Source organism: Ochotona princeps, chromosome 2 (assembly GCF_030435755.1).
Source record: "Ochotona princeps isolate mOchPri1 chromosome 2, mOchPri1.hap1, whole genome shotgun sequence".
Classification (NCBI taxonomy): Eukaryota; Metazoa; Chordata; class Mammalia; order Lagomorpha; family Ochotonidae; genus Ochotona; species Ochotona princeps.
In genome coordinates this window covers 115,206,904-115,234,530 of record NC_080833.1, presented here as the reverse complement: position 1 = coordinate 115,234,530, position 27,627 = coordinate 115,206,904, and the positions used below count along the sequence as shown (strand labels likewise).

The 27,627-nt window shown below is 51.7% G+C and overlaps 8 non-coding genes across 8 annotated transcripts; 3 read left to right on the top strand and 5 right to left on the bottom strand.

The window, feature by feature from the left end:
• Nucleotides 1-12,071: 12,071 nt before the first annotated feature.
• On the bottom strand, nt 12,072-12,143 carry TRNAG-UCC (transfer RNA glycine (anticodon UCC)). Its single transcript has one exon. It is a non-coding gene; the product is annotated as a tRNA-Gly (tRNA).
• Nucleotides 12,144-12,566: 423 nt separating this feature from the next.
• TRNAD-GUC (transfer RNA aspartic acid (anticodon GUC)) lies at nt 12,567-12,638 on the bottom strand. The gene has a single exon. It is a non-coding gene; the product is annotated as a tRNA-Asp (tRNA).
• Nucleotides 12,639-13,201: 563 nt separating this feature from the next.
• TRNAL-CAG (transfer RNA leucine (anticodon CAG)) lies at nt 13,202-13,284 on the top strand. Its single transcript has one exon. It is a non-coding gene; the product is annotated as a tRNA-Leu (tRNA).
• Nucleotides 13,285-14,305: 1,021 nt separating this feature from the next.
• On the bottom strand, nt 14,306-14,377 carry TRNAE-CUC (transfer RNA glutamic acid (anticodon CUC)). The gene has a single exon. It is a non-coding gene; the product is annotated as a tRNA-Glu (tRNA).
• A 2,944-nt stretch (nt 14,378-17,321) lies between these two features.
• On the bottom strand, nt 17,322-17,393 carry TRNAE-CUC (transfer RNA glutamic acid (anticodon CUC)). Its single transcript has one exon. It is a non-coding gene; the product is annotated as a tRNA-Glu (tRNA).
• Nucleotides 17,394-18,095: 702 nt separating this feature from the next.
• TRNAD-GUC (transfer RNA aspartic acid (anticodon GUC)) lies at nt 18,096-18,167 on the bottom strand. Its single transcript has one exon. It is a non-coding gene; the product is annotated as a tRNA-Asp (tRNA).
• Nucleotides 18,168-21,831: 3,664 nt separating this feature from the next.
• Nucleotides 21,832-21,902, top strand: TRNAG-GCC (transfer RNA glycine (anticodon GCC)). Its single transcript has one exon. It is a non-coding gene; the product is annotated as a tRNA-Gly (tRNA).
• A 4,062-nt stretch (nt 21,903-25,964) lies between these two features.
• TRNAG-GCC (transfer RNA glycine (anticodon GCC)) lies at nt 25,965-26,035 on the top strand. The gene has a single exon. It is a non-coding gene; the product is annotated as a tRNA-Gly (tRNA).
• Nucleotides 26,036-27,627: the final 1,592 nt, after the last annotated feature.

Here is a 27,627-nt window from a genome sequence, read left to right as displayed (position 1 = left end):
CTCATAAAAATTTTTAAAAATATACTTACACAAAACAAAACAAAACTGAACCCGGCGTGGTAGCCCAGTGGTTGAAGTCCTTGCCTTGCACTCATCGGGATCCCATATGGCATTGGTTTGTGTCCTGGTGGCCTCATTTCCCATCCAGCTCCCTGCTTGTGGCCTGGGAAAGCAGTCGAAGACAGCCCAAAGCACTGGGACCCTGCACCCGTGTGGGAGACCTGGAAGAAGCTCCTGGCTTCAGATCAGCTACTTGGAGGCTAAATCAATGGACAGATCTTCCTCTCTGTGCATGTGACTTTCCAATAAAAACAAATCAGTACAAAAAAATTTAAAAAGCAAAACAGTATCAGTAAAGATATTTATTGTATTACAAGAGGGGAGAGAGAAGGAGGAAGAGCTAGAGAGAGATCTTCCATCCTCTAATTCACTCCCTAAATGGTCACTGTGGCTGGGGCTTGTCCAGGGAAAACCCAAGAACTAAGAGCCTCATCTGGATGTCCCATGTGACTGCAGGTCCCTGCTGCACCTGAAGTAGAACAGCCAGACTTGAACAGGCACCCATATGGGATGCCATAGTAGGTAGTAGTTTAGCCTGTTAGGGCACAATGCTTGCCCCTCTCCTTGCCCATCAAGATAGTGGAAGAAAGTATTTATTGCCAAGAGCACAGCAAGGAGCCAGGTAGCCATTGTTTAGTTCCCAGGCTTCTTCAGGAATTAGGGGTGAGGTTCTTACAGATTGGAATTGGGATAAGGAGAGGCATGTGACCTGCTTTGCCCAAGTTCCTGTTGCTCAGTGGAGCGCGAGACCTTCCTTTGATCAGTGATGCCATGCTTTTTAGGGAATGCATGATGATCAGGTCAGTTTCAGTTGCTGCAAGAGTTACACATAAATGACATGTCTGCCCCAGACCTGGAATTTCTCTCTCTGGATCTGGAACTCCTCTGGACAACACTGGCCAACAGAATTTTACCAACTGAAGCAGCAAATGAATTCCCGTGTCCAGTGATTGGAACCTTGTTGGACCAGCTGTACCACTCTCCTCAGGCAAATTCCTTTTGTTCAAGGACAGGCAAGGACATCTTGAGCTAAGGAAGACAGGAGGCAGAGTCTTGTTCTACATTATAGGGGTTTGGTCTCAGCTCATGGGAAGAACAGTGGTTTTCTCAGGAACAGTGAGGGAGGGCCTGTAAAGAGACATAAGGAAAGTGGGGAGTAGTGTATTACCACGCGCCAGAAAGACAAACCAATAGGACATATAAAAACGGAGAAGATAAGGAAGTTCTGAAATAGTAAAATGAAGGAGAGAGTGAGGCGAGAGAACGAATGTAAGGAATTGGCTCATGTTGAGATGAGGAGCAAAAGAAGCAGGTGAGCTGCCTGGAGTGAAGAATTCCCACTAACTTCGCACCTACAGGATGTGGGTTGGACCTCTCTGACTCTGAGGATAAGCAGATCCCCTGCCTGGACCAGGCTCGTATCAGCACAGGAAGCCAAGGCTAGACTAGACTGACCTGCAACTCTGCACTCATTGTGTCATACTCCCACACCTACCAGCCACCACATCGGGAGACATCAAGCCGTAAGGAGCAAAATGGAGTGGTAGCTAGATTCCAGAAGTTAGATTCTTTGACTTTGCTTCAAGAAAGAATCCAGGAGTGGCAAGTGTTCCATTGAGGAAGCAAAAATAGGCACTGCACAGACAGAGTGGGACTTATAGGGGGAAGGAGTGGTCTCATTTCTGAATTATGTTTACATGGGTGATTTTTTTTTAAAGAGGAAGTACATTCTAATAAGGGGAACACATATTCATGGGGCTTTTCTGAGAAAAGCAGGTGGAGATTTCTGGAATCCGGTGCCAGTGTAACTGTGGTAGTCAGTTCAAAATCTGCAGAGGAGGACCCAGCACCCCATATTGGAGCCCTGGTTCAAGCCCCAGCCACTCTACTTCCCCCAGCTCCCCAGACAATGTGCCTGGGAAAGCCCTGGCACCCACGTGGAGACCAACAATGGCTGCTGTGGCCACCCAGGGAGTGAACCAGCAGATGGAAGATATCGGCCCCTGCCATGTAAATCTGCTTTTCAAATAAGTAAATAACTCTTCAAAATCAGCGGGGTGAGCCAGTGGGTTTTAGAACCAGGGAAGGGCTGAAAGTAGTGTGAAAGCAGAATTCTCCCTGCGCATATCTGTGTCCTAATTTCTTACAGAGATGACAGTCATGGCATCACAGAGCACTCTAAGGACCTCATTTAACCTTACTGTAACCACTTCTTGAAGGGCAGTCAAGTTCTGAGATACTCCAGGACAAGTAGGGTAACAGCCTTGAAAAACAGAGTGAAGGAACTGCCGGGTCAGGGCCAGGAATGTGGAAGGACAGGTTTACAGCAGTGCGTTCACACGGCCAGCGCCTGGGAGGGAGGGGTGTGGAGAAAACAGCCTCGGCTACAGTGGCTGCGCTTGCAGTGGCAGCTTTGTGTAAGTCGAGGAGCAGCTGCTTCTTAGCTATCAGAATGTTGCTGACAGAGTAGGCTTTAGTCCACCTAGAAACCATGCAGTCTGAAAAAAAAAAATTCCTGAGTTGTGACATCCCAGACAACAGAAAATGGCAACAGTAAGGCTAGGTCTTCTGAAACACTTTTGGGACATGTCCATAACCTGACTTTTGCCATAACCTTGGGTTCTTGGAAAGTCCCAAAAGAGAAGTGAGAGTGCTCATTTCATTCCAGGAGGAGAGCTTACTTTTACAGTTCAGGCAGTGTGCTGATTACCGCAAACTGTTTTCTGTAAACAGATTTGGAAGTCCTGTTTGCCTGTTTGCCTGTTTGCATTGTTCGCTACTAGGTGGGATGTGACTCTTAGGATTGGATAGTTTAAAGTGCATGATGCTTACCTGTTCCACACCACTACAGCTGATTGGATCATTTGTATTGTGCACTGATGTAAGCTTGGTTGATTAAATGATTCACATCAAGGGAATGGTCATTGCTTAAGAAAGCCTGAACACAGTTTACTGGGGATGCTCCCCTCTTCCATGTGTGGCACAGGTAAATAATGACTCCTGGGCTTGCTGCAACAACCTAGTGGTTACAGTCCTTGCCTTGCACACGCCGGGATCCCATGTGGGCACCAGTTCTAACCCTGGTGGCCCTGCTTCCCCATCCAGCTCCTTGCTTGGGGAAGAGGCTCCAGTTTCCTAGCTTTGGACCGGCTCAGCTCCCAGCTCAGCTCCGGCCACTACAGTCTTGGGGAGTGAATCATGGGACAGAAGATCTTCCTCTCTGTTTTTCCTCCTCCCTGTAGATCTGACTTTCCAATAAAAATTAATACATCTTTACCAAAAAAAAAAAAAAAAAAAAAAAAGGACTCCTGAGCTTCTCGAAGTCTCAGTCAATTCACAACAGTGTCTGGCAAGAACTCATTTTAGAGGCTTTAAAAGGTTACTCCTCCAGGTGGGGGTTTGATACACAAGGAAAGGAAGGAAGGGAAAAGAAATGGAGGTTCCATACTCATGTCCATCAAAACCATAATCTGAACACAGTTCACACTCTCATTCCTGTACTGAGAACTTCTGTAGGAATTTATGTCTGCATACTTCCTTCAATGAAAATTGTAGGATAACAAAATTCTCACAGAAAATCTCACCGATGTAAAGCCATAACCAACTGTAATCTGTGTGAAAACTCTGAGAATTTAGGACAAAGGCTCTGAAACTGTTGGAACGTGGGGTGGGAACTCCCCTGTAGGAGGACGACTGATTAGAAGACAATGGGGAACCTTGCCATTGTGAAACTGTAACCAGAGGTAAACCTGTGAGGAAGTTCCTGGAACTCAGGGCAAAGGTCCTGGGGCAGCTGGACTAGAAGAAAAGCATGGGCACAGGAACTTCCTGATCTTCAAGCTTTGATAACAGGTCAAAGAGAGGTGCTTCTTCTCATGTATGCTATTTAACAACTAATTAGTAGCCTCCTAGGAGAACACATTATCTACTGATTGACCACCCTTGCATGCTAGCACGTAAGCCACATCCTGTTTCAAACCTGCTTCCTCTTATGTCTACATGACCCTCAGTCTTTAAGTCTTTTGCTGTTAATAAACTTTGGCTATTGACCATCAGTCAGTAGTTCATGTACACGATTATCAGTTCTACGCACCAAGTCCCTTGCTGCTGGACAGCAAACAGAGAACCTTCGTGAATCACCTTCTCATCTATTCATCAGCCACACACTTTCTTGTGGACACAAATTCCCATGGTTCAAACCAGTGGTTGCAACTATTATCTCAAAAGTGCTAGTAAAAATGTTCACATAATCCCACAGAGAGAGACTGGCCCACTGGTCCTCTGTGTGTACTGGCACAGATGTTTGTTTTTAGATGTTGTAATTATTATATGTAAGTCTTCATAAAATATTGTGATATTTACATCCTAGCTCTTTTATTCTCTCCAAACCTCTATTTTCTCATCTATAAAATTGATGCTGATAGAAATTTCTTTTCAGAATTCTTTCAAAGATTAAATAATATCATGTAAATGGATATGCATATGCTGCTTTTAATAGTTCCTAGCAAAATATTATGTAGCATTACTGTTACCAATTCAATGACTGCCTTTATACTGCTCTTCTACATATATCCGTGGGAGGACAATGGTGACCTCATACTCAGTAGGTAGTCATTTTTGTTGTCAAAGAGTAGGTTGCGGGGGCTGGCACTGTGGCATGCCAGGTAGGGCCACTGCCAGTGACACTGGCATCCCATATTGGCACCAAGCTGGATCAGAAGTAGAGCAATCAAGGTTCAGATTGGTGAGGGTGATATGGGGAGTGAGCCAGCAGAGGAATGATCTCTCTCTGTCTCTTCTCACTCTCTCTCCATCTTGCTCTGATTTTCAAACAAACAAATAAATCTTTAAAAGGAAAGAAAGGAAGGATTGAATCCAGTCCAGGAGGGAGACAGACACGTTACAGAGATTTGTTAGTGAGGCAGACTCCTGCCTATAAACTGTTGTGGTCATTTGGAGCGGGAACCAGTGGGTGGTTCTCTGCCTCTCCCCTCTTTCTCTCTCTCTTTCTCAGTCATCCTGCCTATCAAATAAATAAATCCTTAACAACAAAAAAGAATATATTATAAAATCAATACCTTTTAGTTCTTTTAATTTTATTAATGTGGCTGCAGAAAATTTTTAATTATATGTATAGTTTAAATGACATTTATACTGGACAGGCCTGTTTTATGCCTTTGATGGGATTAAAGGTTTATGAGAAACTCATTGTCATTTATTTTTTTGTTTGTTTTTAAAATTTTTTAAATTAATTTATTCATTAATTACATTGTATTACATGACAGTTTCATAGGTACTGGGATTCTCCCCACCCCTCCCCAAAACCCTCCCCCCATGGTGGACTCCTCCACCTTGTTGCATAAACACAGCTCAAGTTCATTTGGGATTCCCTCATTGCAAGCATATAACAAACATATAGTCCAGCGTCCTATTGTCCAGTCAAGTTCAACACCTTCTTAGGGACACTCCTTCTGGTCTGAAGGCAGAGCCAGCAGAGTATCATCCCGCTCAGTTAAAAGCTCCAACATACCATCAGCAACAATCCAGGTACAACGAGGCTGGTGCAGAGTCCACTGATTGACATAGTCCATCATAGAGTCTCCCCTGGTCCAGTATTTCGCTGTCAACATATAGCTGAGGTGGTTGGTTGATCTACTCCATCTTCTGTCTTTTCTTGGTTAATGTTCTGATTCCTCCATTTTGATTGAAGGAATCCCCAAAGAAACTTTGAGGTGTTCCCAGATCAGGTTCCTATATGTATTAGCAAGCACAGTGCCCGCCTCAGTCCATCACACCATCAGCTGGTGGTTGCAACCGCTAGGTTGGTTCTATTCTCAGCCCCAACCTCCACTGGAACCAATGAGTATTGCAGTCCATCCCGGCTCTGCCCATCACACACTTGACCCTCACCTAAACCAGTGGGATGTATGGGAACTAGGGCAGGGGGCAAGCTTGGTGGGGGTTATTGCGGATCACTCCAACTAGGCTGCAGCTCCTGCTCGTTTGCATGAAGGCTGAGTGTGTGGTAGGCAGGATTGGGCTGGGCTACAACACCCATTGGTTTGCATAGAGTACAGGGCTGGAGCCAGAACTGACCCAGCAATTGCAACTACCAGTAGGCTGATTTGGGTGATAGACTGTGCCGGACCCTGTATTGGTAAGCACACACAAGAACCAGGTCTGGGATCACCTCAGACTAGGTATTGGGGGGGATTTCTTTGGGGATTAACTGAACCACTGGACTCAGAACTCCAACCATGGAGAGAATTGCAGGTTCCATGGTCTGACTGTGGAGTACATGTGTCGGAGCTGGGCCTCCTCAGTGGCTTAGACAGAGCAGTGAACAATATATCCAGATGCACACTGGAGGATATGGTAGTACATTGCAGTCTGCAGAGGACACCTGGTACCATAGCAGAGGATGGAGGACAGAACAAATTGCTCAACTACCCCAGCAAAGAGTTGGCAGTGAATACCTGGGCAAACAGGAAACTCTAAGGTGGATTATATCAGCCAGTGGATGCTGGAGAGATTTTATCATGATTGGTGTGGCGAGATCTACAGCAATTAAGAACTATTGAACTATCAAAACCTCTTGAGTAGGACCCTCGGAGCATGCCTCACATTGGTGACCCTGGGATGGTTGGGAGGCTGGGTGTGGCTTCTACCTTTATGTCCTTCCTTCCCTCAGATACAGGAAGGAAAAAAGAGAAAGTGGAAATAATGATCTCACCCACTTCCCTCTAGCCCTTGACTCTTCGCACCCTAACCAACTATATAAACATCATCAAAAATAAAATTTTATTTTTTAAATGTAAAGGATGCATGCCCATATGGACCACTAATCAGAGTGGGAAGGGTTGAGAAATAGGGGAAAGTGGATGAGACTACTGTTTCCAATTTTCATTTTCTTCTTCCTGTATCTAGAGGAAGTGGAGAGAGAAGAGGAGAAGCCACACTCAGCAACCCAACCGCCAGTATCCAGAGATGGGGCATGGCCACCCAATGTCATCTCAGGGTCCCCAGTGTGGCACATACTCTGAGGGATTCAATAGTTATGAAATGCTGTTGACTTCATTGCTCTAAGAATGAGGAAATCCTTCCAAAGTCCATTAGTTGACATAGTCCTCTTAGAGTCTCCATCCACCCAGATATTTGCTGTCAAAGCTTGGTTGGGAGAGTTGTCCAGTTTGTTCTCCCTTCCATCCTCTGTTGTAGAACTAGATGTTTTCTGCAGGCTCCAGTGAACCGCCATATCCCCCATGTGCATATGCATCTGGGCATGCCATCCAATTCTCTAAGTCCCTGGGAAGATCCAGTTCTGACACATTTACTCCACAGTCAGAGCACAGACCCTGTGATTGACCCCATTGTTGGAGTTCTGAGTCCAGTTTTGAGGTGACCCCAGAACTGACTTCTGATGTGCCAGTCTGTAAAGAGTCCGGCTAAGTCCATCACTCAAATCAACCCAGACCCACACTGGTGTTGCAGTTGCCTAGTCAATTCTGTCTCCAGCCCCATCTCTTATGCAAACCATTATGGCCTAGCCCAACCCTACCCACCAAATGTTTGGGCCTCATGCACACCAGCAGGAACTGCAGCCAGGTTAGCGTGATCTCCAATAACCCCCACCAGGCTTGCCCCCAGCGCTGGGTCCTATGCATGCCAGTACATGCAGCAGACTTGTCTGGTCTGTCCCATGTTCTGTTTGGCTTTTGTACACATCAGTGAATGCTGCAGCCTAGCTCAGCCCAACCAATCGTTCTATCTAGCCTGCACTTATGCTGGTGGGTGCTATCACCTGTCTAGCCGGGTCTACTCCCAAGCCTGGTGCTCACGCTCACTGGTGAGAGCTGCAACACATCAGGAGGGAGCCCACAGTTTCCCTAATGAGGCCCACTCCCAGCCCTTTCCAGCACTTTCCAGGTGATTCTGCAGTGTAGCTTGAAAGGACTTACCTGTAGGCCCAGCACCTGCTAGCTGATGCTGTGGCAAAGCCCAACCAACCTACACTTACTCTGGCTCCTGCATGCAGCAGTGGATATGGTCACTTAGCACAGCCTGGTTTACCCCCCTAACCCAGCTTATATGCAAGCCAACAGGTGTTACAGCCCTGCCCAGCCTGGTCTGTCCCTAGTCCCAGTTCTCATGCTCACCAGCTGGAACAGTGGCTCAGCAGGGACTCCTTGATGCCCCCTACTGGACTTGCCAATCCCCTGGATCTTACATGTGCTGATGGGTGCTGCAGCTCAGTCTGGCATGGCCCTCCTACCTCGGCATTCACCAGCAGGTGCTGCAGCCTGGCCCGGCCCATCCTACCCCCAGTTCTAGCTCATGTCAGTAGGTGCTATAGCCTAGCCCAGCCCAGCCAGACACCAGTCTCAACCCTAATGTAAACTCACTGGTGTTGTGGCCGAAGCTGTCTTGCCAGTGGGTGCTGTGAACTGGCTTAGCCTGCCCCGCCCCCAGACCTGATGCACATGAATTCCATGGGATAATGTAACCTGGCCTGTTCTGAGTTGCTCCCAATCTTGATTTTGAGCTTACCTGCAGGGACTGCATCCTGACAGAGGAATTCCCCAAGCTCCTCTATCAGGTAACCTCCCGATGGCAGATCTTATGCACACTGGTGGGCCTTTGGCCTAGCTTGACTTGGCCCACGCCCTGTTCTGGCAGTATAGCGGTCAGGTGTCATTTGAGTTTGGGATCCTCTAGCACCCTGTTAAAAATGTTACACTCCTTACCCATATGGTGATAGTTTTATGATTTCATTTCTCTCCTAGAGTCAAATGTACTGAAGTAGTCAGGCTTCAGTGAGTCCCTGGCTGGAACATCTTTATCTCCTTCCAGGTTTTTATGTAGGTAAAAGTTTGGCCCATATAGGCCTGCAATTCGGATAGGGAAAATCACGTATGGAGGAAGGTGGGTAGAAAAAATGTTTCAGTTCTTTTTTTTTTTTCCCTGTGTCTGCTGAGGGAAAAGGGTAGGGGACCACTCCTTGCTGTCAAACGACACCAGCACCTGGGGCTGGGGGCAGCCATTTGATCATGCCTTAGAGATCCTGATGTGGGGAAGAGTGCTCCAAGGGTGTTACTTGAGTGATTTTAACAGCTATGAGAAGTTGTTAGTTTCATTCCTTCAAGATTGGCAAAATCTTTCCAAGGTCTATTGATAAAGTTCACCTTAGTGCATCCATAGTCCCAGACACTTTCTGCAAAGCTTGACAGGAGAGTTTTCTAACCTATTTTGCTCTCCATTCTCTGAGGATGTAGTTGATGTCCCCTGCTGGCCTATATGAGCTGGCTGTCATGTTCTCCCTATGCATCTGGGCATGCTGTGCACTGCACAGACATCAGCAACTGAGGAGGCCCAGTCCCAACACATGCACTTCAAGGTCAGACCACATACATTGTGATTTTCCTCATGGTAGGGGTTTGAGTCCAACCATCTGGGAAGTCTTCCAAGAAATCTTGCCTGGGATGACCTCAGATTTGATTCGCGTGGGCCAGTCAATGCAGAGTCAGTTTCTGTCCGTCACCTGCACCAGCCATGCACATGTCAGTGGATACAGCTGCCTGGTCAGTTCTGCCCCCAGCCCGATCTCTCACATGAACCATCAGGTGCTGCAGCCTAGTGCAGCCCAGGCCACCATAGGCCCAGTCCTCATGCACACCAGTGGGTGCTGCAACCCACTTGGGGAAACCCTCAATAACCCCCAGCCCCAGTTTTTGCTTGTGCCGGCATGCGCTGGCATTTGCTACAGCCTAGCCTAGTCCGACTTGCATCCCACCTACCTCTCATGCACATCCATGGATGCTGTGGCTTAGCTCAGCCTTCCCTGCCCCTAAGATCTGTCCAATTCAACTTCTTCCACATGTGCAAATATTTGGGTAAGATACATTCCTAGAATAGAACTGTTTGATGGCCCATACCCTCGCCTTGCATGCACCAGGATCCCATATGGGTGTTGGTTCATGTGCTGGCTGCTCCACTTTACATCCAGCTCCCTGCCTGTGACCTGGGAAAGCAGTCAAGGACGGCCCAAAGCCTTGGGACCCTGCACTGACACAGGAACCCCAGGAAAGCTTCTGGCTACTGGCTTCAATTGGCTCAGTTCTGGCCATTGTGATCACTTAGAAGTGAACCAGCAGAAAAAAAAAAAAAAAAAAAAAGTGAACCAGCAGATGGAAAATCTTTCTCTCTGTTTCTCTTTCTTTATGTATATTAACCTTTTTGATAAAAATAAATAAATCTTTTCTAAAAAAGAAAAAAGTAAAGATATTTAAAATCTATACACATTTTCCCAAGTTTCTCTCTATATTTTTGTGGTGTAATTTCACTTACAGCTATGCAGGTGTTTATCATTTCCTCAGACGCTCAGAAATACTGCACTGCTACATTCTTATTCCTTTAAAGAGATTTGTTACTTATTTATAACCCCCCTTTACATGGAACATCATCTGCTGCCTCTCAGAGTCTTCATTGGCAGAAGTTAGAAGTAGAGGCTCCTTGGGACTTGAATAAACCCTTGTCCTTTCTGGATGGGAGGCAGGCATCTTAACTACTGCCAAACAACCAACCCCGGCAACGATTGTAAATACTGGTAGTATTGGAGAAGATTAAAAATGTCCCAGATGCAAGATCCGTCATAGGATGCTTGAGGTTGCAAAGTGAATTAATATCCCAGGGTTTCTACTACCAATTAATACAGGTGCCAATATCATGACATAGCAGGTAAAGCCAGCGCCTGCAGTGCTGGCATACTACATAGGCACCTGTTCACGTCTCTGCTACTCCACTTCTGATCCAGCTCCCTAGTAATAGCCTGGGGAAAGCGGTGGAAAATGGCCACTACCACCACATGGGCGACCGCTGATTCCTGACTTTGTTCTGGCCCAACTCTAGTCATCGTGTTCACCTGGGGAGTGAACCAAGAGAATCAGTGGATGGGTGATCTCTGTGTCTCTATCTTTCTCTTTCTCTCTGTAACTCAAACAAATGAATGCTTTAAAAAAAAATAACACAAACTTGGTGATTTAAAATCAAATAAAATTATCCTCTGCTGTGGAGACTTTACGTCTCAAACTAACAACTCTAACTGAACACTACCGGAATAACCCTTTCTTGCCCCCTACTGGCTTTTGGAGACTCTTAGCAATCTTTGATGTGTCTTGGATGGTGTTGCAAAACTGTCTTCCCCTCCTGTGAGGGTGCAAGTTGTTAGACTTAAGGTCCACCCTAATTTAGGATCATATAGAGATTCTCAACTAATTACAAGATCCCATTCAAGAATGTTTCAATCGCAATCATCTCCTTTTCTGACAGCCACGGTGGGTGGAGGGAAGGGAATATGGGTTGGTGGTGTGCAGGTGGGTGTGCCCACACAAAACTGAGTACCTGTGACAGCGAACGTGTGTTATGTGAGCGTATGTGTGGGTGTGTGGGCGAGCCTCAGTGATGCTTTGCAAATTGTGCATGTGTTCATGGGTGACCACAGTTGTGTGTAGTTCTGCTTCTGCTGTGGTTATGTGCAGGTTGGCATCACTAGTGTACCTCTTGCAGGTCACAGACGAAGTGCACACTCAGCAGTATGGAGACCGACGACTAGCAGGAGCGACAGCGAAATTGGCCCGTAAGGAGGAAAGGACGGTAGAGACAAACCTGTGGGGCTTGGACAGGAGTGTGGAGCAAGGTTGCATTAGCCAGCAAGGTGAAGAAATGTGGTAATTGAACCCGGATCGCGGCAGGGAGAGAGATAAATCCTTACCAGTAGACCACCAAGGAAACCAGGTGAGATTTGGAACATGGCTAATGGAACCTAGCACCTGGCCCAAGATGCTGCCAAAGTAAATTAACTGTTACCTGTTCGCGATCCTAGTTTTCTATGTGTGCCAACACTACTGCGCGCACCATTGTCAATGGGTGTCTCCTTGACTAGGGAATGCACACAGACTTAGTTAATACTCGGGACACTGCACCGCAGCCATACCCTTTGCTAAAAGTAGACTACTTGCGTTGGCCGGGAATCGAACCCGGGTCAACTGCTTGGAAGGCAGCTATGCTCACCACTATACCACCAACGCAACCCGCCGGAAGGTTTTTCACCGCCCCTGTCCAGGTCACCAACCTCTTATCGTCATTGCCTCCTTACCTGGCAACACTGGGCAACCAGCAGCCCAGCAACCAGAACTTTGCTGCCACTTAAGGACGCCCACGCCTGTCAACCTCAGCACGGCTGCGCGATCCAGGAACCTACATGCCCTCCAACTCTGCATCTGTCCAAATACCCGTCTCTAGACATTGCCTTCCAAACACATGATGTAACCCGAAAAGGTCCCCCATTCCTCCGACTCGCCAAGTGCTTGCATAAAAGAGTACCTTCCCCCGACCTGACAGGGCAGCACACGCAAGGACCGGGACAGTTAGTGACCTCTGATGTCTCCTGCGTCTTTACAGATAGCTTCCAGTAATAAAAAAAAAAAAAAAAAAAAAAAAACAGGTAGCTCCTCCCCGTCGGGGAATCGAACCCCGGTCTCCCGCGTGACAGGCGGGGATACTCACCACTATACTAACGAGGAGAACGACTGAAAACAGATGAATACTTAGAACTCCCTAGGCTGGAGGTAACCGGTCCCCTGCATTGCATAATATGGGTCTTTGCTCTAATTGCTAAATAGCGCCAATCCCCTTCTTTGCTGCCAGTACCACCCATACTTCTCATGAAACATGGTACCCTCAATCCCACGCAGAGCACCGACCCTGTGCCGAAAAAAAAAATTCCGCATCCAGTTGCAGTTGCATGGATCCAACAACGCAGGACACCTGGATGAAGAGGGAGATAAGGAAGTGGAGGGAGTAGGAAGGAATATGAAAAAGGACCAGGAGGAAAGCGCAGAGGTTGAGGAGGACAACCGGACGGCAACGAAGAGGAGGCGATGGAGGCTAGGGGAGAGGTGCTGCGGGGGTCTGCAGCAGATGCCGCGTCCACACCCCGCAGTGCTGCCGTCCAGGGCCGGGCCAGCGCAGGCGCTAGCGACCTGCTCCGAGAACCGCACGCCTGAATCATAACTCAGCAGCCTGTCGGATCAAACCCATGGCTCATAAAATTGCCCAAGGTGCACCGCCGATGCTATGGACCTTCGTCAGGATGGCCGAGCGGTCTAAGGCGCTGCGTTCAGGTCGCAGTCTCTCCTGGAGGCGTGGGTTCGAATCCCACTCCTGACAAGGCTATTTGCATTTTTGCCCATTGCACAGCAGACAGATGGCCTCGCAGCTGACCGGACTGCAGGCTCCTCTGAGGCACCTGCTCTTCTGGCAATGCCACTTTTCTGTCCATACGACGTCCCGCACTAATGACCCAGCTAACACATGCCAACCGTGCCTTCCACCCTCTCACAGCAGGTATCCGCAGTCCCTGGACCTCAACCGGGACCACCAATTTTGAATACGTTGCTCTGCGTCCTCCTCGCTCCCTGCTCTCAGCCTCCTCCCACCTCGCTCTCCCCGCACATTCAACACTGCGATCACCCTGTGCCTCTCTCACACACAACACCCATGTTCCTGTGTACCCCGCAAGCTCCCAGAGCTGCGGAAGGCAGTCACTGTGACAGCAGGCCGCATCTGCACCACCCCACCACCCGGCCTCATGCCTGCGGCCACCAAGGCTCGGCAACCTGTCCCAACCAGCAGGTGCAGACTCCGCCAGTAGCGGGAGGAGTGGCCTTTTGGGGGGGGGCTCGAGGCATCTCGGGCAGGCGACAGCATCCCGGGGCAGGGAGCGGGGTGGAGGGAAAGGGCGTAAGGAGAAAGGTTGGGTGTCCGGGTGTAGGATGTGTGCGTGGCTTGGGTGGGGTGAGGGGAATGTGACTTCTGCTGAGAGCGACAGGCAAGTGCCTGAACGTGCGCGGTGATCCGTGTGTGCGGGTTGTCTGCAGTGTGTGGTGCCCTGGTTAGTGCATGCGCCATCTCGTTCGCGCGCCCTCAGTGCGGTTGGATGGGGGAGAGTTGTGGGCTGTCTGTTCCCATGGGAGAAAAGTTACTCTCAGCTCTGTGCAGGTGGCAGAGGTAGAGTGAAAAGGGAGCTCGAGAAGGGAAACAGAACAGCCCGAATGTGACTACCAAAAGGAAAAAGTTGGGATGCTGTGGATGGAAGAAAAAGTGTAGCAGGAATGAATCACAAGAGCAAATGCAGGGGTCAGTAAGTGAGGAATTCCACAAAATAGCAAATAAGAAAATAAAAGTGAATTTCCCTGACCGGGAATCGAACCCGGGCCGCGGCGGTGAGAGCGCCGAATCCTAACCACTAGACCACCAGGGAACACACACACAGACACAACACGCGCCCGCTCCCTCTGGCAGCACAGCCTGCCGCACAAGGCCGACAGCCGGGACCACGTCACTGCTGCCGCCGCCTCCAGGACAAACCCACTGCCGCCCCGACGACACCCTGGCCTGCGACAGGCGGCTGGGCGCGCTGCCAGGACCAGAAAGCGGACCGCGTCCACCGCTCGGAAGGCAGCTGGTCACCACCGCACCACCAACGCCCCGCCACCGGCAGCCCCTCCACCCCGCCCGCCTTGCCGAGCTCGCCAAGGCTCGGCCCGGACCCGGCGCGGCCCCGCCCCGACTGCGATCCGCCCCGACGGGTCCTCCCTCACGTGGGTCACTGTAGATTTTCTCCCGAAGGGGCCCGACAGGAGAGTCCGCACCCACAGGCGCGGTCCCACACTAGCCGCCTTCTTATCATTCCCGCCCTGTGTTACGCACCGAGGGACACCTGTTAAGGCCGGGGAGTAAAATATCTTCTGAGCGTCGCGTCTCCGAAGGGACAGTGCCGGCTGGTGTCCTGCGTCTGAAAAGGATGGCCACCAAAATAGACACAAACATCTCCCCGTCGGGGAACCCCGGTCTCCCGCGTGACAGGCGGGGATACTCACCACTATACAAAGGAGGACGGCTGCACCTCTTCTCGCGGCCGGATCACCTCTCCGTGCTCCCAAGCCTCCTCCCTTCCCTCGACGGCAACAGACCGGCTCTGTCCTAACCACCAACCAGCACGGCGCCCTGAGCCGCCGCCCACCCCCACCGTCCCACGGAGAAACACCGTCCACCCCACGCGGAACAGCGACCCGCACCTCAAACAATCCCCTTCCAGGAGGGAAGATCGGAGGGCGAGGAGAGGAGCACGACGACCAGGACGGAGACAAGGAGGACGCGGGAGAGGCCTGGGCGCGGGGCTGCGGGCACAGTCCCCGGAGAGGTGCGGCGGGGACGGCCGCAGCTGGCGGCAGGTGCCCCCCGGGTCCACACCGCAGGGCGGCTGTCCGAGGCCCGGGCAGCGGGGGCGCTCGCTGACCTGCAGACGGGGCGTCCAGCTCTGAGCGGACCCTCTGAGGCGCTGCATTCAAGTGTCAGTCCTCTCTGGAGTAGGGTCGTAGTTTACCTTACACTGGCGTCGCAGTTCCCCCTCGGCGCACACGCCCTATTCGTGCCAGGCGCGGTGTCGGGCCGCCTTTTGCTCCATTCGTTCCAATGACTGGGTGCCCACTAGACTTTCTCTCTCTCCCCGTCCTCCACCCCATGGGGGTCGCGGTCCTTGTGTTCTTACCCCGGAGACCCCGGGCTCCTTACCCTGGGAGTCCCTCGCTGCCCGCACGCGCAGTGCCTCTCCACCAGCAGCGAGGACGCAGCAGGCCGCATGGAGGCCTCACACCGGCAAGGACTTACTCTGGGCGGGGACAGAGTCCAGCCTAAGCCCTGGTGCCCGTTCCCTGTCTGTCACGATGTGTCTCACCCTGGGACAGACACATGGCATCCCCACGTACCCAGAAAGCTGCCTGGGCAGATGCGAACGAACGGAACAAGCCGACTGCCCCCATCCCCCGGCGTTCCTCCTTCTCCAGCCGCGAAAACCACCGGTTAGTCTGTCCGGACTCCTGGGGCTCTGGCGGGCAGTGAACCCACAGCACGTGGTGCAGCTCTGTGCTTCTCTACATCTCTCTCCCTTTCTCTGCCTCTCTGTCTCTCTTGGTCCACCCCAACTCTGCCTCCTGCCCGGCAACAATCTGGACTCTGACTGTGGCCCTTCTGCTTGCACAGCCGCTCCCTGCTCCGTGGAAACCGGGCTGAACGCGAGCTGTTGCCGCTCTCCGCGCAGGTGGGCTGACGACACAGCCCGAGCTCTTGCAGGCTTGGGGTTGCAGGGGAAACGTCCTCATGTATGCATGTGTGGGTCAGTGGTAGAATTCTGGCTTGCCACACAGGCGACCTGGGTTCGTATTCGAGACCCTTGCAGCAGGGACTTCTTCACTCATCACAAGTACCCTTTCCTCACATCGCCCTGCTGACGCCCCTCGTCATATTCTTCCCCAAATTCTTGCCCATCGAACTCGCTGCAGATAGGTACCCTGGGCTCCTGCCAATTTCCAGCAAATAGCCAGATGCCATTCACCCTTGGCCAGTCACCGCAGTGAACAACCTCTCATCACTGCCGCCTAAACCAGCTCCAACAGCCAAGTCTTGACTCATGAGCAAAGTGAGCTTTGCCCCCGAGGGACACTGGCAAGGACTAGGAGATGGAGTTCTGCCCTTGACCCTGGGAGAAGCCACCCATTAGGAGGGTGTCTGGGAAAAATTGTGAGACCCACAGTGATGCGGAGACAGAATCTGTGCTTAGGGGCAGAGGGGCAGTGAGCCGGAACAGGTATCTCATGGATCTGTCCTCACCCTCGGAAGAGTGTCCTCCTGTGAAATGAGTATATCCTGCTCCCTTACATCAACATCATCTGGGCTGTTGGCTGTGTCCCTATTTCCTGGCCTGCCATCTGCCTTGCCGCATGGTGCAGCAATGCTGAGAGAGAGAGAGAGAGAGAGAAAGAGAGAGAGAGAGAGAGCCCCCACGCTGCTCTGGGTGAGTCAGCATGTGGCCATTTGTCTTGTTCTCTGATGTCCTAGGTGAGTGTGTGTGCACTTCGTGGGGGCTGCCCCAAGCAGTGGGCAGGAAACACAAGTAGAGCAGAGAGGGAGAAGAGAAGAGGGTTAGGAACACAGGAGAGAAAAGGAGCCAGATGTCCGACAACAGTCAGCAAGTGCAAAGGGGTAGGATGCTGCAGTGCAGACAGACAATCAGGGAATAAGAAGACTGAGCAGTTGGAGAGAGGGTTGTGAGATAAGTAACAGAGAGTAGTAGCAAAACAGAAAAGACCCTCAGGAATTGGCCAGTTTAAGAATGACAGTAACCTGAAGAAGAAGAAAAAGTGAGTTTCCCTGACCGGGAATCGAACCCGGGCCGCGGCGGTGAGAGCGCCGAATCCTAACCACTAGACCACCAGGGAACACACACACAGACACAACACGCGCCCGCTCCCTCTGGCAGCACAGCCTGCCGCACAAGGCCGACAGCCGGGACCACGTCACTGCTGCCGCCGCCTCCAGGACAAACCCACTGCCGCCCCGACGACACCCTGGCCTGCGACAGGCGGCTGGGCGCGCTGCCAGGACCAGAAAGCGGACCGCGTCCACCGCTCGGAAGGCAGCTGGTCACCACCGCACCACCAACGCCCCGCCACCGGCAGCCCCTCCACCCCGCCCGCCTTGCCGAGCTCGCCAAGGCTCGGCCCGGACCCGGCGAGGCCCCGCCCCGACTGCGATCCGCCCGCACCTCCCAGCTGCCACCCAAGGCCGCCCGGCGCCGGGCCTGCCAGCCCAGCACAGCTGCACGACCCACGCACACCCGCACGCATCCCGTCTACTTCCTGTGACCATGAGTCATTCCTCACGTGGGTCGCCAAAGACTTCTCTCCAAGGACCCTGGCAGAAGGAGCGTCCGAACACACTAACTAGGTCCTCTATTAGACCACCTCTCACCTTCCACACCCTGTGCCACACCGGAGGCCACGGCCACACACTTTACCACGGGATGCTCGCGGTGGCCAAGAGCCGTTCTGGGCCCTCCAGACGAGCGTCCCCTGCGTCCCGGTCCTGGGACGGACAGTCTGGACCTAGGCTGCAGCAGCCTTAGAAAAGAAAAGAAGCACCTCCCCGTCGGGGAATCGAACCCCGGTCTCCCGCGTGACAGGCGGGGATACTCACCACTATACTAACGAGGAAAAGGCCGACAGCCACTTAGGGCACCTGGACCCTCGATCCCAGCCAGTGCCTGGCCTTGCCCTCCAGGGCAGTACGTAAGAGGGATACTGACCAAAAACCATCCACACTCGCCTCCGTCCCCGCCCACCCCTCCCACGCCGCACAGCACCGTCAAAACCACCCACAACCCAGACCAACGGCCACAAAAAAAAAAAAAAAAAAAAAAAAATCGCTTTCACGAGTATAGACCCAACCACACAGAGCTCCCCATGCAGAGGGGGAGAAGGCCCCGCTCGGTGGTATGTTCTCTGGACAGCAGCCGGGTTCTGGGATCCCGGGCCAGGCTTCGCTTCTTCAGGCAGCGCCAGGCGCTCCGAGAAGTTCTAACAGTACCTTGGTGGGCGAGTTGGAATCGTCATTCGAGGCTTGCTTTGCCTCTCTGGTGAGCCAGGACTGTGTCAATGGCACTGATCAGGAATAAATTCGAACTGGTGTTGATCAGTGTATCCAGAAGTTTCTAGATATTGCAAGACACACAGAATGCTTCTTCCTGAAAAAAAAAATTGCATTTGTCTGTGCAGAATCCAGAGCAAGTTACCAAAGAGGATGTTTCGGAGCTGAGGAATGAGCTGCAGCGGAAGGACGCTGGTGCGGAAGCGCCTGACCAAGCTGAGGCAGTGGCAGCAGGTGCTGGAGGACGTCAACGTTCAGCATAAAAAACCAGCTGAGATGCCGCAGGGCTCGTTGGCCTACCTGGAGCAGGCGCCTGCCAATATTCCTGCCCCTCTGAAGCCGGCCTGAGGCCACCTGGGCACGATTCTGCCTCACAACCTCCCCTGTGGCCATGGAAGAACTCTTCGCTACATGACGGGATGATTTGGAGAACTCTTTGCTGCTTAACAAGATAGTTTGGGGAAACTCTTTGCTACACAATAGGGTGATTTTAGTTTTATCCTGCCAGCTAAAACTCACCCCATTTTTATTCATTGCTAATTTCTTTCATACTTTATAAAGTGGCTATAGCTTTTCTTAACAGAATACTTTGTGTTGTGCAAAGTTGAGACTGTGAAAATATTGACAGACTGTTTTTGCTTTGTCTGTTTTGTTTGTATGACTTTGATCATTTTTCCAGTTGTTAGTTCATGTTTTCTGTGAATGAAAATAGCCTGGGAACCTGGGGAAAAGAATTTTGGCTTAGGGTTTTAGGGTAATTACCCTTCAGGCCATCTAAAAATAATAACTAAATTATGTTTAGACTTTGAACTACCTTAAGAGTAGGAATGTAATGTAACCACACCTGCAGTGCGTCTGAGGCACTCCAGAAGTGGGTATTTTGTACATAGGGCAGAAGAGGATTTAATATATCCTGGGTCAGGATTGCAGTGTTGCAGAGGGTCCCTAAGTTGACACTGCTTTTGTTTGGATGTGTTTTGTGTGGTGTTTACTTTCACTGGGGGAGGCGGTGGGAGGAGCAAGCTCTGCAGAAGTGAATCCTTGGAAGGAAAAGGGCTGATCGTGTGGTCAGTGGTGCACAGCTGGGCAGGGGGAGCAGCAGGAGTTTAGGCTTACTCTGGTGGCCTCCAGGCTGGAGTTTTGTTTGTATTTCATTCAATTGGAGCCGAGACAGTGGATCTGATTGTGCAGGGCTGGACCCAGGGCTGGGCCTCGGGCTGCCCCCAGGAGCTGTGCAGCCTGAGTGCTGGGGCGCGTCCACCCTCTTGGTGGATGAGGTTCTCCCTCCCCTGGTGCGCCCATGTTTTGGGGAATTACGTCCCTTCTCCCTGAGCGTGTGTCTCACTGCCTTCCACACCACGTGTGGTTCTGAATCTTGGCTGTTCTGTTCTCCTTGGCCTTGAATGCTCATTGATGTTCTCTGCTTACTGGTACCCTTCCCCTGCAGCCCAGGGCACAGGCCTCTCCCCTCTCCCCTGCCCCGTCTGGCTCACCCTAGAGGTTATGGATTCAGGCTCTGTGGGTCAATTTGTATGAGAGTTAGTTCCTTGATTAAGGCGAGACCGTGTATTATTTATCGTTGCTCGTATTTGCTTGTGTGTGTGCTGTTTGTCACCTGGCCCAGACACCCAGCTAGAAGCTAGCAGATCACTCAGTTAAAGCCTTAACAAGTCATGTATGCTCCTCCTGAATGGGGAGGGGGTTAACTTGGTTGTCTCAAGCTAATTAGAAAAACTGATTAGTAGCATTAATCAAAAATTTGAAGTTTTAGTACTTTAATAAGAAAGGTGCTTTTAGTGCAAAGATTGAAAATGATGCTACTTGGTGCTTACTGAATATGTTTTTAGTTAATGTATGAATCAGTTACTGCCATTTCTTTATTATATTGAAATATTTGTACTTGTTATTGCCATTTCTTTGTTATATTAAAAAGTTTTAAGTAAATATCAATTTTTTAGTGTTGTTGGTTTGTCAATATATTTTTCTTTCTAACAGCATCCTGCTTGTTAAACATAGGAAACATCTCAAGCTTTTGTCAAGGATGATGTTTGCTAAAGCTTGTAGGACACGGCCTGGAATGCTTTGGGAGGCAGCAGGTGATGCCCTGCGTAGATGGGTCCCTGCTGCCCATGTGGGGCACCCGGCTTGAGCTTGTGCTTCTGGCCCGGCTGTTTCTGATGCAGGCATTTGGGGAATGAACGCGGGGATGAGCTAACCCCCGTTTCCACTCCCTTTCAATAAATAGATAAATAAAGAAATTATAAAAAGAGAGAGAGAGGGAGAAGGAGCAGGTGGAACAGAAGGAAAGGAAGGGGAGAAGGAGGTGGATGAGAGGAAGGAGGTGAGGGAAGGACCAGGAGGAAAGCACAGAGGTGGAGGAGGAGGGCGAGGGGGACAATGACCAGGAGGACGGAGACAAGGATGATGCGGGAGAAGCCTGGGCACAACCCTCGGGAGAGGTGGGGCGGGGGAACAACTGGTTGGTGTGAGAGCAGTCCCGTGTCTGCACCACCCCACCACCCGGTCTCTCACTCTTGCCCATCGCCCCTGCCTGCCCCCATGGGTAGTTGCAGTCCCTGTCCTGCCTACCCTGGATGCCCCAGGCTTCTTTCCCTTGGAGCTTCTCACTGCCCACAGGTCGGCTGTTTCTCCACGCTGAGGCCACATGCCAGAAAGACTGCCCTGAACAGGGCAAGTGGCCAGCTGAAGCCCTGGTGCCTGTCCCCCTTCTGTCCTGGTTTGTCTTCCCAGGAATCACCTGACCAACACGCATGTGTCCTGAGCTGCCTGGGCAATACAGCAGTGGGGTCAGCGAGCCAGCCTATCCACTTGGCTCCCACATTCTTTCCTCTCAGCCATTCTGCTGCTGTGGCTATTCGAATTAACACAAGGCCAATCACAGGTCACCTGTTGTCTCCATGACCCAGGTCCCTGGTTTACTTTGCAATCCTGCCACTCTCAGTCATGGGGTCCTGGGTGACAGTAAACTCCCAGCCTGTGGCGGAGCTCGGTGCCTCTCTCTCTCTCTGTCCCCCTTCACCCCCAACTCCAATTCTGCATCTTGCTTCACAACAACCCCAGAGCCTGGATGTCAACTGAGGTTCTCCTGCTTGCCTGTCCACTCCTTGCTCTGTGGGCGTGAAGCTGCACGCTGAAATGAAGCCACTGTCCCTGCAGGCTTCCTAACCACAGTCTGGATCTGTGGTGGCTGGGGAAACTGCTACTACAAGTGCATGGGTGGTTCAGTGGTAGAATTCTCGCCTGCCACGCGGGAGGCCCGGGTTTGATTCCCGGCTCATGCAGTTGCTTAGGTTTTGGTCCTACAATCATAGATGTTCACCCGCCCCCTTTTCAGGCACCTTCTCACAATTATTCAGAAGAATCTGGTTCTCCAATAGTCTAGAGTTTATCCTTCACTCCGCCAAATGGGCACCCTAGATAACTCCCAAATCCAGTCGGATAGTTGCTACCATCTCCCCCTTTGACTCAGGTCCTGGCTGCCTGAGGTGCCAGCCTCCACAATGGACAAATTCTATCACTGGCACCAAACTCACAGGGCACACCCCCATGCACAACGACCAGCAAATTTCCCGCTAAGGATGGCCAGCCTCACCACCCCCAGCCCTGCAGGGGGTGATTTTATATCTGACGGTACCTCCGAGTCCTGCAGATCTGTGGCACCTGAGCCATGCCCTAAGTGGGTCACGAGCTTTACCAGTGAGGGAGCTTGGTTTAGCAAGGAGACTGAGCCCTCTGCCCTTCACCTTTGAGCTGCCATCCAGTAGGACGGAGACCAGGGGGAATAGGGGGTAAGGGATCTACAACCACGCAGAGAGTGTCTGCAGTTAGGAACAGTAACAACACTGCTAGTCCCCTGGAGGTGCAGCCTTGGGAGAACATCACAGTGAATCCTGAGATACACCACTCCTTTCATAGGCTGCTGTCATCTGGGTCTTTGGCTATATATATCCCCAACCATTCCCAACCAGTCCCAGATAAGGCTCCCTTGTCTCCTGCCTGGCCTCTGAATGCCCTGTGGCCCAGCTCATCAGCTTCTCTTCATCTCCTGGTCCCAATTCTGCCTCCACAGTGCTAAGAGCAGGGCCTGCCCGAGGCAGGTCTCGGATCCCACAGGCTCCACCTCCAGGCCGACCAAGGGTGCAGTCCAGTCTGACAGGAACTCTCTGAACCTGTGTCATAGTGGGAAAACCAGAGTGCCTGCTCGCTTGAGCAGACCACAGGCCCTGAGCAGGTGACCCAACTCATGGGTGTAGACTCTGTTACATGGGACAATCCCAGCTCATTGGCTAGAAGGGAGTGTGAGAACATGAGTTGTTGCTCTCCGGTGTGTAGACGCTGCTGTGTGTATGTTGGGTGCAGAGTGGCGATAGTCAGCTGGCATCACAGGTGTGTGTAATATCCAGTGGTGATGGTGGTGTTGATCTTGTGTGTAAAGACATGTGCCTGACTGTGTGTGGATGCATATGTGCACGCTGCTCTATGTACACTCACAGGTTTGTGTGGTGGTGATGCCCTGTGTATTCCTATGTCAGTGTGTGCATGTGTGTGCAGGAAATTCACTTGCAAAATGGGAAAAGGCTCTGAGCAATGTAGACAGGGCAGCAGGTGTAGGCAAAGGCCATGAGCACTGAAAAGGTGGAAGCCCAGGGGCTGAAGGTGCCAAAAAGAAAGACGCAGAAGGAGAAGGACTGATAGTAATGAAGGTAGAGGAAAAGGAAGCCAGATGTGCTACAGAAAACAAACCTCCATAACTGGGAGCTGAACCCAGGATGCAGCAAGAGTGTCAAGTCTTAACCACTAGGCCAATGAACTCCATAGGCTGCTTGCCATGTGCCTACTGCAGCTAGATGTAAGTGCCAAACACTTGGTGTTCCTTTGATGATGAAAGTCTGCCCAGTGCTGCTACCAGGACAAACCAAGCAGTGCCTGCAGACAGCAGTGGCTGTGCTCCTGCCACAGTGACCTCAAAACAGCAGGTCACCTTGCCACAGATGCACACAGTCTCAAGTCAATTTCACATCCACCTCCCTCCACCCTGCAAAACACCCATCAGGGGACTGGCACAGTGGCTCAGTGGGTTAATCTATCTGCAAGTGCAGCATCCCAAATGTGCAAGTCCCATCTACTCTACTTCCGGTCCAGGGCCCAGCTCCCAGATGGTAGCCTGGGAAGGCAGCAGAGGATTGTCCAAGTCCTTTGGGATCCTGCCCCTACGTGTTAGACTTGTGTAGACTTGGAAAGGGCACTTGGCTTCTGGGTTCAGTTCAGCTCATTGCGGCCGTTTGGAGAGTGAACCAGCAGATGAAAGATCTTTTTGTCTCCTTCTCTCTATAACTCTACCTTCAGATGAAAGTAATTACATCTTTTTAAACATTTATTTGTTTATTTATTTATTGGAAAGTCAGATCTACAGAGAGGAGGAGAGACAGAGAGGAAGATCTTCTGTCCATTTATTAAATCCCCAAGTAGCCTCAATGGCCAGAGCTCTGCCGATCCAAAGCCAGGAGCCCAGAGCCTCTTCCAAGTCTCCCATATGAGTGCAGGGTCCCAAGGCTTTTGGGTCATCCTCAACTGTTTTCCCAGGAAGCTGGATGGGAAGTAGGGCCACTGGGACATGAACTTGAGCCATATGAGACCTTGGCACACGCAAGGTGGGACTTTAGCTGCTAGACTTCCGCACCTGGCCAGAAAGTAACTAAATCTTTAAAACAACAACAACAAACAAACAAACAAACAGAACTGGGTCAATTGTTTGCAAGATTGCCATGCTCACCACTAGACCACCAATGCCTGGGAAATTGTGTGCCCCTACCAGAGCCATCAGCTGGGCACAACTATGTCAGGGTAGGGTTAGGGTCAGGCTACACAGTGACCAGGAACCAGTCAATGTGAGTACCCCAAGGAGAGGAAGCCAGGAGGAAGAGGACTGGGAAGAAAACAGAGGTTGACCAGAAGGACATCGATCAAGAGGTGACAAGGAGGAAGCAGTTCCCTGGCTTAGGGGGAGTGAGCTGCCAGTCCTGCACTTTGGTGAGTTGCAAATTGGGATGGTAGGAGCTGCTGCCAGGCACCAGCAGTGGATCATCTGACCTGAGCGTTGCAAGGTCCAACTTTCCTGCCCCTGCAAGCCTCTGCTGCTTCCAATGTCAACAGGCCGGCACTCCCTTTACTACCCCAAATGCCCTGCCTGCACGATCCACGTGCCCGTATGCACCTACCCCAGCCAGCCTCTTGGTGCTGCTCCCCCGGAAACTTCCAGGCCAGGCATTCTTCCCTCCACCCAACCACCTCCTCCTCCTCTTACCAAACTGGTTGGGCACCAGTAGCCGGATAAGGTGACATTTCGAACCCAGAAGCTCTAACCCCTGCTCAGCCGCCTGCCACCCATCTCAGGCCCTGTGCCAGCCACACACCATGCCAGGTACCTCTCCCAGTGTTGCCTCAAGGGTGTTTGCCCCGCAATCACGGCGTCTTCTAGTGGTTTGAGCCTGGAACAGACAACCCTGGCACTGGAAGCGGCCATTTAATAAATAAGAGACTACCTCCCCGTCGGGGAATTGAACCCCGGTCTCTTTCATGACTACACTAACGAGGACAGAAGGACCAAGCTTCAGTTGTATGAATGTACACTCATTCTGCTCCACAGATGCCTGGCCCCAAGTGCAGCTGTCTGTTAAACCCCAGCCAGTGGGGTGCTCCTTGACCTTCCCCAAAACAGGGGGGCCCACCCACATTGCGTGCGTTTTTCCAGCAAGGTGTACAGCCGCATATCCATGTTTGTAGTCAGGATGGCCTAGTGGTCTAAGCCCCTGCATTCAGGTCGCAACCTCCCCTAGAGGTGTGGGTTCGAGTCCCACTCCTGATAAGCCTAATTGACCCTTTCTCAGCTGACAAACCTACCTTTTGACTCTCCCAGCCAATCTGCACCTCCACGTTGGCCACGCGCGGGCGCCATGGTCCTTTCCACACCTGCTGTGCTCCAGCACTCCTCTCACAACCCCACTTTGGCTTCCCAACTGCTGAATTGGTCCTAAGAGACCCAGCCACCACACACCTGCCGAGCCTCTGCCCTCACACAGGCCATTCGCACGTCACACTTTCACACGCTCCTCTGACCTCATCCCCCGCACCGCGGCTCAGAGCATGGCTCCGCGTCCTCCCGCTCGCCGGCCCTGCGCCTCCTCCAGCCTGGCTCCCTACACTCAAGGCTGCGATCAGCCTCAGCCTTTCAGTCTCTTCATTGTCCCCCACCCTATCACAGAGAGACCCTGACCTGAGTGCCTGGACTGGGGGTGTGGCCTGTAGTTCGGGTCTATGGTGGTGTAGAGCCTTCTGTCATTACCGCATGGGTGGTTCAGTGGTAGAATTCTCGCCTGCCACGCGGGAGGCCCGGGTTCGATTCCCGGCCCATGCAGCTGTTGGATGCCTTTTGGTTCTCCAATCCCTCCTAACCCAGTGCAATCCCATATCTTCACCTTACCTTCCCCGGTATCCCAGCTACTCTGTTTCCTTTCCAATTCCCTGCCTATGACCTGGGAAAGCAAAAGAGGGACCACCCAAATCTTTGAGACCCTGAACCCATGGAAATTCCAAAACAAGTCCATGGCTTGTGGTTTTGGATCAGTTCCACTTATTGCATATGAAACATTCATATGGAATACCGTTATGTCTCTCCTCTTTGTGAATCTGATCTGCATTTCAAAAAAAGAAAGGAAGAAAGAAAACTCAAGTTCCCCAATGACCCAGAGCTTTGCCCCAGCTGAGCATTTCTCACCGCTGACTATCCTGCCCATACTCCATGGGGGCAGACTGGCTCCTCCTGGCTTTCAGCAGGTAGCCAAATGCCATCCATCCCCCTTTGGGGCTCCTGCCCCAGGCCCTAGGCTTCTTGGGATCACCTATCACTGACATACAATCCCACATCACATGTCTACACCGAGCACAGAGGCCAACAAACATCCCCTGTTGGTTGTCAGCACCCCCGACCTTACTGGGGCAGCTTCACACATAACAGGCCCTCAGCACCCACATACTTCTTATGCCCCAGCCATACCATAAATGGGTCATGAGCTTTGTCCATGAGGACCCTTGACTCAGGCATGGGCAGAGTTGCTATCAAGTAGGATGGAGCCCAGGAGACACCGAAGGACCCACAGCCGCACAAAGAGAGGGTCTGTGTCCCCATGTCCTTCCTGCCCCCAGGAAGATAAGGTTCCTTTATCTTCTGGCTGCCTGGGCGACAGACGGGACACTCGCCACTATACTAACAAGGACGGTGTGTCTGTTATCTGCAGGCCTCCAGTAACAGACCCCACAGATGCCTGGTCTTGGACTTACCGAAAACCACCCGCAGTCGCCTCCATCGCCGCCCAAGCCACCCGTCCATCCCACACAATTCAGCACCATCAATCCCACGCAGAACTCGATCAACACCAGGAAAAAAATGCGCTTGCTTTCAGAACAAGGACTCAACCACGCGAAGCTGCCTAATGAAGAGAGGCAGGAAGAAGAGATGGGGAGGTGGAGGTGCGGAAAGTGGTGTGGGGGCGGGGAAGGAATAAGAGGAAAGGGATCAGGAGCAAAGCACGGAGGTCGAAGGCCAGGAAGACGGTGCGGAGGAGGCTGTGGAGGGTCGGGGTAAGGGTTGCCAGGCACAGCACTCGAGAGAGGTGCACTTGGGGAAAGTCTTAATTGCCACCTGGTCCTCCACTCTTCCCCCGCCAGCGGTGTCCACACGCCGCCACACAAGCTGTGGGTTCTTGAGCGTTCTTACTCCACTGCAGCTTCAGTGGGGTTCGGTGGCCAGTGCTGCGCCCTCCAACCTTCCCCGAGAGCCCGGGAGCCACGGGCCCAGCTCAGATTCCTGACACGCGTGGAGCAAAGCCCCCTAGGCGTGGTGGGTCCTTGCAGTCAAGTGCATGGGGTGCAATCCTTTACTTGCAGTCAGGATGGCTGAGCCGTTTAGGGTTCTTCTCTCAGCTCTCAGTCTCCACTGAAGGCGTGGGT